The 10625-nt window shown below is 36.0% G+C and overlaps 1 protein-coding gene across 1 annotated transcript in view; it reads left to right on the forward strand.

Moving 5' to 3' along the window:
* Positions 1-1058: 1058 nt before the first annotated feature.
* The window catches only part of OSTN (osteocrin), a 48061-nt gene continuing 38494 nt past the window's right edge, over positions 1059-10625 (forward strand). Inside the window, exon 1 of the mRNA XM_006738025.3 lies at positions 1059-1117. The gene's annotated coding sequence lies outside the window, so the exon portion shown is untranslated. The remainder of the gene's footprint in view (positions 1118-10625) is intronic.

The raw sequence follows: 10625 nt of genomic DNA on the forward strand, positions 1-10625 counted from the left end.
CAAAACATGATCTGGCTTGGATTCTTTTTCTAGCTTTTTAAATAGTGAGACAGGCTGAAGCTGTGGGACAAGAACTGGATATAGAATTAAGATATGTATTTGAAATCTGGTTCTGCTACTACTTCCTAGCTGTGTGGCCTCATAAAGTCACTTAATGTATCTAGCCTCAGTTTCCTCATCTGTCAAACGGAGACCTAGTGGTGAATCAAATGAGCTAGTAATGATCTAACAGCATAATACCTCTAGGACTTAATAACTTATTCTTTTACAGTCTGCGTGTGTAAGGTTCAAATGTGATTAGTAGGAAATGGGAATGAAGAAAATTTTCAGACAGAGGCAGGAATGTTTTGGTGAAAAGGAAATTAAAATACTGGAGAGGAGAGAAAGATAAGAATGATTACAACATCTGCATTTATAGCCCACATGTCACAGTTCAGTATTTATAGGTTTGTTAGTGACAACCTTCCCATTATAGCAATGTTAATCCTGAAGTCGCTGTCTGTTCACTGGCACAGTGCTGTGCACCTGACCGAGGCTGAAACTACTCACCATTTCCATAGATGATCATTGCATTTAAGGGTCCAAAATATACACCAATAAATCAGTTTGGGTTTCTGATTATAATCTCCCTAAATCTTACTTTGAAATACCTTAGTGAATTTCTTTTTAACAAATCTGAGTGCATTTTTGTTTCCCTAAAATGGCTTATAATTATCCGAGCTAGACTAAAACCTCAGGGAGAAGTGATGGGTCTAAGGCTGAACACAATACTAAATGTATACTTAAATTTTCCGGAGCCCAAGCTCCTGTTGCTACTTAAATACCATGATCAAAGTAATAGATAAAATAAATATGGAGAAGAGTAGGAGAGGGAAAGAGAAAGACTGAGAGAAAGAGAATAAGAGAGAGTGGGGGGGGAGAGATGGAAGAGAGGCTTGGGAAAATGTTCAGTGGAAAATCTAGAGATGATGTAAGAGAAAGCAAAGGCAGGGATTGGAGTAAGGGGTGTATAACTGAGACTATAAAAACTCAGAGAGAAAACTCACCATCGGGGCTCAGTTTGGGAGAAACTGCACAGACAGGACTCTAAAGTTAGAATCTCCTGATTTTTCACAAGGTAAGTTAAATACAAAAGCTATGAGAAAAATTTAGAGTTTTTTTCCTTTGAGCTACTTTTTTTTTATTTTCACATACTTCTTAAATGTTTTGATTATATCTTGATTTTGAACGTTTTTTGGTGATATTTCCCTCTCTAAAATGAGTAGAAAATCTAAGAAGATATTTTTGCAATACAAAATTAAGGTGGGGCTAATTGTTCAGACATTTCATATTTATTAATTTGTTGCTTTTGTTTCCCATTTCAAAACAAAGAGAGAGACAATTCAAGATGATGATTCTCTGTGTATGTTACTAGTATTAATTTTGCTTTCATCAAAGATGTCCAATTTAGTAAATGTTTAAGTGTATAAAAGTGGTCTACTTTTAAAAGCCTAGGTAGAAAAGAAAGGTTTTCTCTTATCTTTATTTCTATCAAAGTTGGAGCTTAAGAAATATCCCTAAATTAATCAAATTCTAAAGTCAGTATTCTATATTCATCGAACCTAGAGTATCCTCTGTTTTTTCTTGTAAAACTCAAATATACCAGTATGATATTAATAACAGTTTAAAGTAGACTTAAATCACTATTTTGTATTTTTGTATTCTTTAGTATTTGAAGTGCTCTTGCCATTAAATGATTGAATTAAGAGTTAATTTGAAACATACATTTGAATTATGTTTAAGAACAAATTTAAAACTTTGCTTCAGGTTTTGATCCATGGGAATAATGTACACTCAGTAAATTCAGTTTTACAAATGCAAAATATTGGTCCTTCAAATTATAATGATAACTGCTATAGGTTTAAGAATGTGATAGTTATTTGTTTCTAAGTTATCTTTCTAGAAATTAAATAATTTTAACAATAATTTATGATAATTTTAATGCCCATGTAAGCTATAAAATGGATAAGTCTCCCCGAAAACATCAGGCACGGTGTGTGTTCTCTTTACTTTGGTACTGGTCTTCAGCACTCTCCCAGAATTTTTCTAAGGAAACCCTCCCATGGGTATGAATTCAAGTCTCCTCTTTGTAAATGAATTGCACTGTGGTGTCGCTCAATAAGGTATTTAAAGTTGACATTTGTTTCTCTCCCTTATTTCTCAGAGTTTTGAATTGATTCCTATATAATGAGTCATGGACAGTAGAGAAGCAGATATGTTTAGTAGACTAGATTTAGGGTCCTCAAGACTACAATTTTAACTTCTTATTCAAATACTTTCAATGATTTGAACCTTTGATTAATAAAATTAGACTAATTGAACTTGTACCAAAGGAATAGAACGCAAAGTAAGCGGTCCCAAAATATTGTCCCAACTCTGTCGCTATGTAGTTTATAACTTCAGGCAAATCTTAAGCACAGAGTAGGGCTCAATAATATCCTGTTATTATGGAAAGAGACAAAAGAACTGGAAGTACCAGGGATACTGAGTGGGAGAATGAGCAAGGGAAGTTCCCACATCAGCCAGTTTTCCTATATTAGAGAATGAAGACTCGGTTTCACACTATCTTGGGGTTAATCTTTACATATCACCTAATTTAATCTTCTTGCCTATATTTCATCTACTGACATCCCTACCTACCAGACAACCTTTGCTTAGAGACTTTGGCACCCTCAGAGGAACACAAGTTTTGGGGTCAGGAAACCAGACTTCTAATCCCAGTCCTGACTTCAGCACCTTTCACTCAGCCTTCCGGGGGCTTCATTCTCCCCTGGAGACCGGGAGGTAATAAAAGATGAGCCCCAAGTTCCCTCCTAGCCCTGGGCACCTCTCTACACAGGCCAACTCCCCTGTACTTGAGATGTCTCTGATTTAGAGGTCTCTTTTAACTGAGCCCTCCCTCTTCTTTGCCAGATAGTTCTCAGGGTACCTCTCCAGAGCAGTGGTTAGGATCACCTGCCAGTAATTGCCCGGTGCCTTGGTTGGCTTGAACTGGCTGTTGCCCAGCCTTACCATTATCAATGTCCCACCAGCTCAGGCCTCAGCACTAGGCTGCTCCCACAGGAACAGTTCCTCCACCATGCCTCACCCTGCTCCCTCCTCTTCTTTGTCCTTCTTAAATCTCTCCTTCATCTCCATCCCCTTGGCCAGCTTAACTGTCTCTGAGCCTCACTCTCTCCATCTGTTGAGAGTGTTAAATTTGACAGTTTCCAATGAACATCCCCTCCCTTTCTAAAATTCTATGTTCCCATGACACATAAGGCTGTAGCCATGTGGAAAATGCAATTTTATTTATTTATTTTTTAAGATTTTATTTATATTTGACAGAGAGTGCACACACAAGCAAGGGAAGATGCAGGCAGAGGGAGAAGCAGACTCCCTGCAGAGCAGGGAGCCCGATGTGGGGCTCCATCCCAGGACCCTGGGATCATGACCTAAGCCGAAGGCAAACGCTTAACCGACTGAGCCACCCAGGCGCCCCTAAGAAAATGCACTTTTAAAATATCACCCATGCCACCAATGGCAACTTGGCTGTTGACCCACCAAGTCAGAGCTGTGGTTCCCATGGGACCACTTTGGTGGTTGCATTTCCCTGTAAGCTCTGACTTTTCTATCCACACCAGGGCTCCATGAGGCATGCTCTCTTCCTCTGCCTTCTCTATAGTCCATCCCTTCCCAGCTCTTCTGATGCTGTGTAAGGTCTAGTTCCAGTGACGAGATCCTTCATTCCCATAATGCCCATGGTGGTTCTGCTTTCGTGGCACAGCTGATTATGCCACGCTATACTGTCAATATCACAAAAACTCTGTGAAAATCATGATCCTAACAACATAGAAAATTTTTTAAAAAACAATCAATAAAGGTATCTTATGAACTAAAAAATATAATATGTATCATATAAAATTATATTAAAATTCAATTAAAAATTCACTTTTATTACTAGAATTAGACTTGAATAATTATGTTTTGAGTATAACTGAGATTAATTCCCTTTGTTTTCTTCCCGTTATGATATTCTGGTGTATGTTAATATTTTCATAGTAATATTTTATAGAAATATTATGGCTGAAATTAATGATAATGCATAATATACTGTAACACCAAATGTTGGAGTGGTTGCCACTTGTAACTCTGGTGAGATGTCTTCCCTCACTCAATATTATTTTATTATAATTTATTTTCTATCACTTTGTCATAATTCTAGATTTCAAGTGATTTTGTTCCTTAAAATGAACAAGGATAAAAAAATATTTTTCATAACATAAAAAAGTAATATGACATATTTTGTTAAGTTGCCAGATTTAGAAGGAAATATCAGGAGAATGATAGCTATTATTTGCATAATTAATTTGTGTTAGTCACTTGTATTATTCATAATCCTTATAACAAACCACAAAGTAAATCTTTGCCCCATATTCCTGATGAAAATACTAAAACGGAGAGGCTAGGTAGCATGCCCAGTCAAGAGTCATATCCATATCTGTATAACCTAAAGACTGACCTCTTTCTAGTAATTGACTTCGTTGTATTAGAGAGTATACATGTGGGACGCGTGGGTGGCTCAGTTGGTTGAGTGTCTGCCTAGGGCTCAGATCATGATCCCAGGGTCTTGGAATTGAGCCCCGCATCAGGTTCCCTGCTCAGCGGGGATCCTGCTTCTCCCTCTGCCTGCCCCTCCCTCTGCTTCTGCACTCTCTCTTTCTGACAAATAAAAATAAAATCTTAAAAAAAAAAAAGTATACATGCAGTACAGGGAGTTAGGATACCAGTATTCTAAAGTAACTCAGCTTATCTCAGTACATTTATTTTTAAAAAGAACAATTATAATATTTTTCATGTAGATCTAGCATGATTGATGTGGTGATAAAAGGAGATAAATTAATTTCAAAATAATAATGTACTATGCAAATGTTTAAAAATGGTTACTTACAACAATTGTACTTGAAAGAAATAGAAGCATTCCAGGAAGATTCTGGTGTTGCAGTAAGAAATCCCGGGGCAGGGCAAGTGGTTGAGCGGTCTCCACGTTGACCAGGCTGTGAGCAACTGGAGGACAGGGAGGGTGTCTTACTCACTTTTATATTCCTGGTGCTTGATATATAGTATCTGCCTAATAAGTGCATCCTTTTGAGTATGATAAAATTCGTAGTTTTGGCCTTTCATGTACATTTTAGACAGTATTTTTTATTTGATTATATTGGCTAGTTTAATGTAATTAACATATAAGTTAATATTCTTATTAAATATGATATGTAGGCACAAAATGGGGTAAAAGGTAAAGGAGGTGGTAACATTCCACAATATCCTGAGGTTTATCTGTGCCGTCTGTAATTGCATTTATCCTTTGAAATCCTTTTTATGCCAGATGAAAATTCTCCATGTTTCAAATGGCCAAGCAGCACATTTATGCACAATGCTACCAGCTTTTCCCTATCCATAATTTTAAAGATTCTTGTTTTTCTCATTAGAAAGCATTAGAATTAAACCACAAATCCCCTTACCAGAATTGTATACAATCATACACCAAAGTTTTTTTCTATTTCCAGGTGACATCGTTTTATTTCAAGAAACTTGCATAAATTCAGGGATCTAAGCACAAATTAATGTTTAATAAGGAGAACTCTTTAACTCTACTGGGATAATTATCGGAGAATATTGATTCATGTTGCTTTCATTAGAATGAGAATCTGAAATGTGAAACATTAATGGACTTACTGGGATTCTGGCATGAACTTTATCACATATCACTGCGGTTGTCCAACTTGGGCAAATCTCTTCCCTTCTCTAAGCCTTGGTTTCCATATCAATAAAGCTGGAATGTTAATATCTGCTCGGCATTCCTATTTACCTCCCACATAAGGCTGCTTCATTCATATATTCATTCATTCAGCACATCATGTTGACTCTAAATACTTTGTTAAATATATTTACCTGGGCTTTTTAGTAATGCAATTTTCCTTTACAGTGTCATTGTAGATTTCCTTCTTAAATTTTTGCAACAAAGAGACTAGTAGTATGATTGAAAATTCCAACTAAGCAAAAAAGAGATTTAACAACAAAATTTTTGAAATTTTCGAAGGCAATAGTGTCTAAAATAGAATGAAAAGGGTGCCAAATAGAATAAAATCAATTAACACATGTATAGAAGTAAGTTCATTCTTCCTGATTCATAGCATTCAGGGAAAGTCCTTTAAAAAAGCAGGTGCTTGCCACATGAAGAACACGTCATTCTTAAACATTTTACTTTATGAGCAGTTTGTTTTGGAGACGGAAAAATGTTTTGGACTTTTACAAATCAGTTATACTTGAAGGAGCATGAGACTGAGAGTCTGAAAATCAAGTTGTTTTTCTGGCTCTTCTAACTGGCTCTGTGATTTTGGAAAACGTACTATTGCTGACTGAAGAGCAATGAGAAATGAGAAAGAACATGTTCCCGATATTTTAATTAAAACAAAAAAAATGGGAAATGTTAAACTGCTGTCTCAATTTGCACCTTTCTTTTAGAATCATACTCAAAACATAAAGCAAAATACCCACCACACAATTTACTGAAAATAACAAATTTTACAAAGAGAATTTCAAATAAATGTCTCAGCAACACAAGCATTTTTCTCTGATGTATTTTTGTGAGGATGACATAGATGACATATATATATTAATTGACAGAAGCTACAACTTGTAATTCAAACTGCTTTGGGGTGAAAATCTTCAGTGATTTTAAGTCTTTTATTTATGAGGATCCGAAAGCAATTCCCCACTCCTAAAGTTCTAAGTGCCGCAGCTGCACTGAGTTCTCTTGTTTGTGAGGCCAAATTCACCAGAGGCAGGGGAATTAAAGCTCCAGGAAGGAAGAGACCCCAAACTCAACTGGTCCGAGTCTCTGCCTTCCAGCAGACCTGGCTACTTCACTCTTCAAAGAAAACTAGTAGCAACCTTTTTACCACTCTGTTCAAATATTGCCACTCGTTGAAATATCAAAATTATCTGTATAATGCCAAACTGTAATATATCTCTTGGTTGTTTAACATAAATGTTGCAGCTCTTGATTGTTTAAAATAAGTGTTGCAGATTGTCTTTATCAATGCCCCCAAATTTTCAGTTCCCTATCTAGTTGTTGAGTATAAGCTTTATGTTCCCTGGAAGGATTTGGCTTCAAAGATCTGCCTTCAGCTCAATTATAATCCCCTTGATACCATGTAATTAATCTTTTCACAGTATCTTATAGGTTACAAAACTTTTCATGTACAATTTAAAGTTCCCATTGAAAAGTTTTTACCTATCATAAAATAAGAATAAAAATGATAGGGTGTGTTTTTTTCATAAATAATTATATCTTTATACATTTTCAGTAAATAATATTAAATATAAGATTAAATACACGGGGCGCCTGGATGGCTCAGTCGTTAAGCGTCTGCCTTCAGCTCAGGTCATGATCCCAGGGTCCTGGGATCGAGTCCCGCATCGGGCTCCCTGCTCAGCGGGGAGTCTGCTTCTCCCTCTCCCACTCCCCCCTGGTTGTGTTCCCTCTCTTGCTGTCTCTCTCTCTCTGTCAAATAAATAAATAAATAATCTTAAAAAAAAAAAGATTAAATACACTTATTGCTCTTATTTGGTAATCCTAAACCAAATCCATAATGTTTAGGCTACTTGTAAATTAATTAAATAACTTTCAATTAACTAAAATTGAAATGCTGTAAATTCATAAAGTGAGTTTTATTAGACAATTTTGATAACTTAAGCATCTTGTTCAGGTTCACCAAACCAATAAATAGCACGGCAAAGACACTTTTCTCTATCCTTCAAATCTAATTCTGAGCTTTTTCCTCACCATTGCAGAAATATTTTCCTGATGTTGTTGAATACCTATTTATTGACTAAAAGAGTTATATTTTTAAAATACTGAGCATAATGACTTAAGCATGACAAAAAAAACAAAGTAAAAAAAAACAAGTAAGCATTTGAAATAACCATATTTCGTCCATTCTGATGCACATTTTAACATCTTGGAAATTGGAATGAGTCTTATACTTGATAGCATGTCAAGTATAAATCGTAGCATTTTTTTCTTTTAAAATACACACATAAAATGAGATCTCTTACTATAAATGACATCTTAAAATGAAAGATTTGGAGGCCCTCCTTTTCCAGCTGGAAATGTTTTAAATTCAAGAGGAATGTGTTTATGTCCAAACCTAGATGCAATCTTATGCACAGACTGGCTGATTTGAGGGACAGCAGAAAGGCCTTACTAGCTAAACCTGCACCAACTATTATCATTACCTACGATGTCTGCACTTACACCAGAAAAGAGCCAACAGACTTTTAAAAAGCCAACAGACTTTTAAAAAGCTACAAGCAACATTAGTGTTCATTTAGACCAAGCCCATTTCACTCGGACTAGAGAGGAAAGGGTTTGTCCAAGCGATATGGTCAAGCCAAGGCAGGGACTGAGTCTCCCCAGACCTGGAGCAGGTCTTTTTCTGTTCCAGTGAGCCACACAGACTTTGTGTTAAGCATTGTCCCTTTTAGGTCCTGTTTTGAAATAAAAAATGATAGCCACTCTGTTATCAACTCTTCCTGAAGCCTTCCTTTGTTAACAAAAGGACCTGGGTGACTATAACTTATGGAGCAGGGTACAGGGCACACTGAACTTACTCTGTTTTACAGACTTACTCAGGGCCAAGCTGACTCACCAATTGCTTAGAAGCCCACCATCGCTTTCTAAGAAGACAGTGAGCAGTGCGGTGGGTAGGCGCACACAGTCATTTCATAGTGTCAGAACTAGGGACCCTTTACAACATGTCTTATTAAATCTCACTTAAAAAAATATAAAAGTTTAATTAGTTTGTAAGTTCTTTATCCATTATCTTTAAGCTCTTTGTTTTTAGCTTTTGTTGAAAATAAGGGTGCAGTAAAGTCTACTTTGAGTATTTCCAATCAAGTAACTAGGGTAAATTAAAAATTCCCAAAGTTACCAAGGTTCACACCCAAACTCAGTACTCTTGAGACTCTAATAGATCTACTATCCATAAGTCAGACATTAATGATAAAGTCTCAGGTTGAAGAGAAATTTCCTTAATCACCAAAGTAGTGTGTTTTTTTCAACACCAGCCCTCAAAATAGATAGTTTAAAAGTGTGATTTAAAAAATGCTTATGATCAGATATTGGCTCACATTGTTTTTCTTTTCAGCTTAACCTCTCACTCTAACACCTCCCCTCATTCCTGTTTGCTTTCTCTTTTAGATCTGTGGTTCTCGATCTTTTCTTTTTTTCCATCCCAGCCCACAGGAGAGTTGTTTTGTTTTTTTTTTTAATAATAACAATGACTCATTACCTCACTGATTCTCAACAATGAAACATCTTTCCTCATTTTAACAGAATGCTCATTTAATTCTAGCCTAAATATAATTAAATAATTTCTTTGCTACTGTATGTTCAGAGCCTTTAATATGTCAAAATGCACGCTCAATGTTCCTTTAGGGAATATAAAATATATGTTGCTTCCCAAACTTAAATGACAAAACTTTACCCCCTTCTCCCCCCACCCCATCTTGCTCCCTCCATTGCCACTCCAGCTAAGTTTGAAGGATCCCTTTAGGATATAATTCTGACATGTGGAAAAGTCTTTAAAACAAAGGTTGAGAAGTTACACAATGTGAATGTTTGTTTATTCAGCGGTATTATTTAAAATGTGAAAATGCAAGAACATAGTAGACCAATTGGCTGACAATGAATGAAGTAAGCACCAAATTTTGTAAGGCAGATCCCACGCTCACTGTCTCTTTTGAAGCTCCTCACTAGCCAGAGGAATATTATTCAAAAATCACTCAATCCAAATTACTGATGTCCTGAAAACATTGCAAACATCTCCACTCTGGTGTATCCCTACAATGAACATCCTTCAGCATTCTTTCTATGATTTGGAGTGTACATGGGGCCAACTAGATTTTAAATCATAGGCTATATTTATCCACTATCAACAAAATAGGGAAATGGAGCTAAACCTACTCTTTTCCTTCCCTCCCTATAATTTCGTCTGTTTCTAATTTTGTGGCAATCAAGTTTCTACGAGTTAATCAAATGTCTTTTGTGTGGCAGGTGCCAGGGTGTTTGTTTTCATTAGTGTACCAACTGCCATATTTGGGAACTTGGCCTTTTGGTTAACTGGCTCCAAGCATGGGTTTAAACCATTAAATGTGTGTATTTAAACTCAGCATTTATTTTTACATCTCCCTACCCAAATAATCAGGATGTGGTTATCTGTAAGATGATACATTACGACTTTTTTCCTATATACACCCAAGCACAAAAATATATGCCTCAAACATAATCATCAATATTATAAATGCCCATCATCCTGTGCCATTTATAATAACCTGGTTTGTAAAATGTACATAAAAATAGTTAAAGGAAATCCGCATGGAAAGGCTTATAAAATTGGACCATTTCACACTTTGTAACCTGTTTTTAACATGATAAAAAATGAGGAAGAAAAACATGACAACTGTAGTTTATCTTTGATTGAATGAGAGAGCTACTTAAAAAAAAAAAAGATATGCCAACAATATGAAATCATTTTTTTTTA

This window comes from Leptonychotes weddellii, chromosome 1 (genome assembly GCF_054177405.1).
Source record: "Leptonychotes weddellii isolate Sample4059 chromosome 1, ASM5417740v2, whole genome shotgun sequence".
Lineage (NCBI taxonomy): Eukaryota > Metazoa > Chordata > Mammalia > Carnivora > Phocidae > Leptonychotes > Leptonychotes weddellii.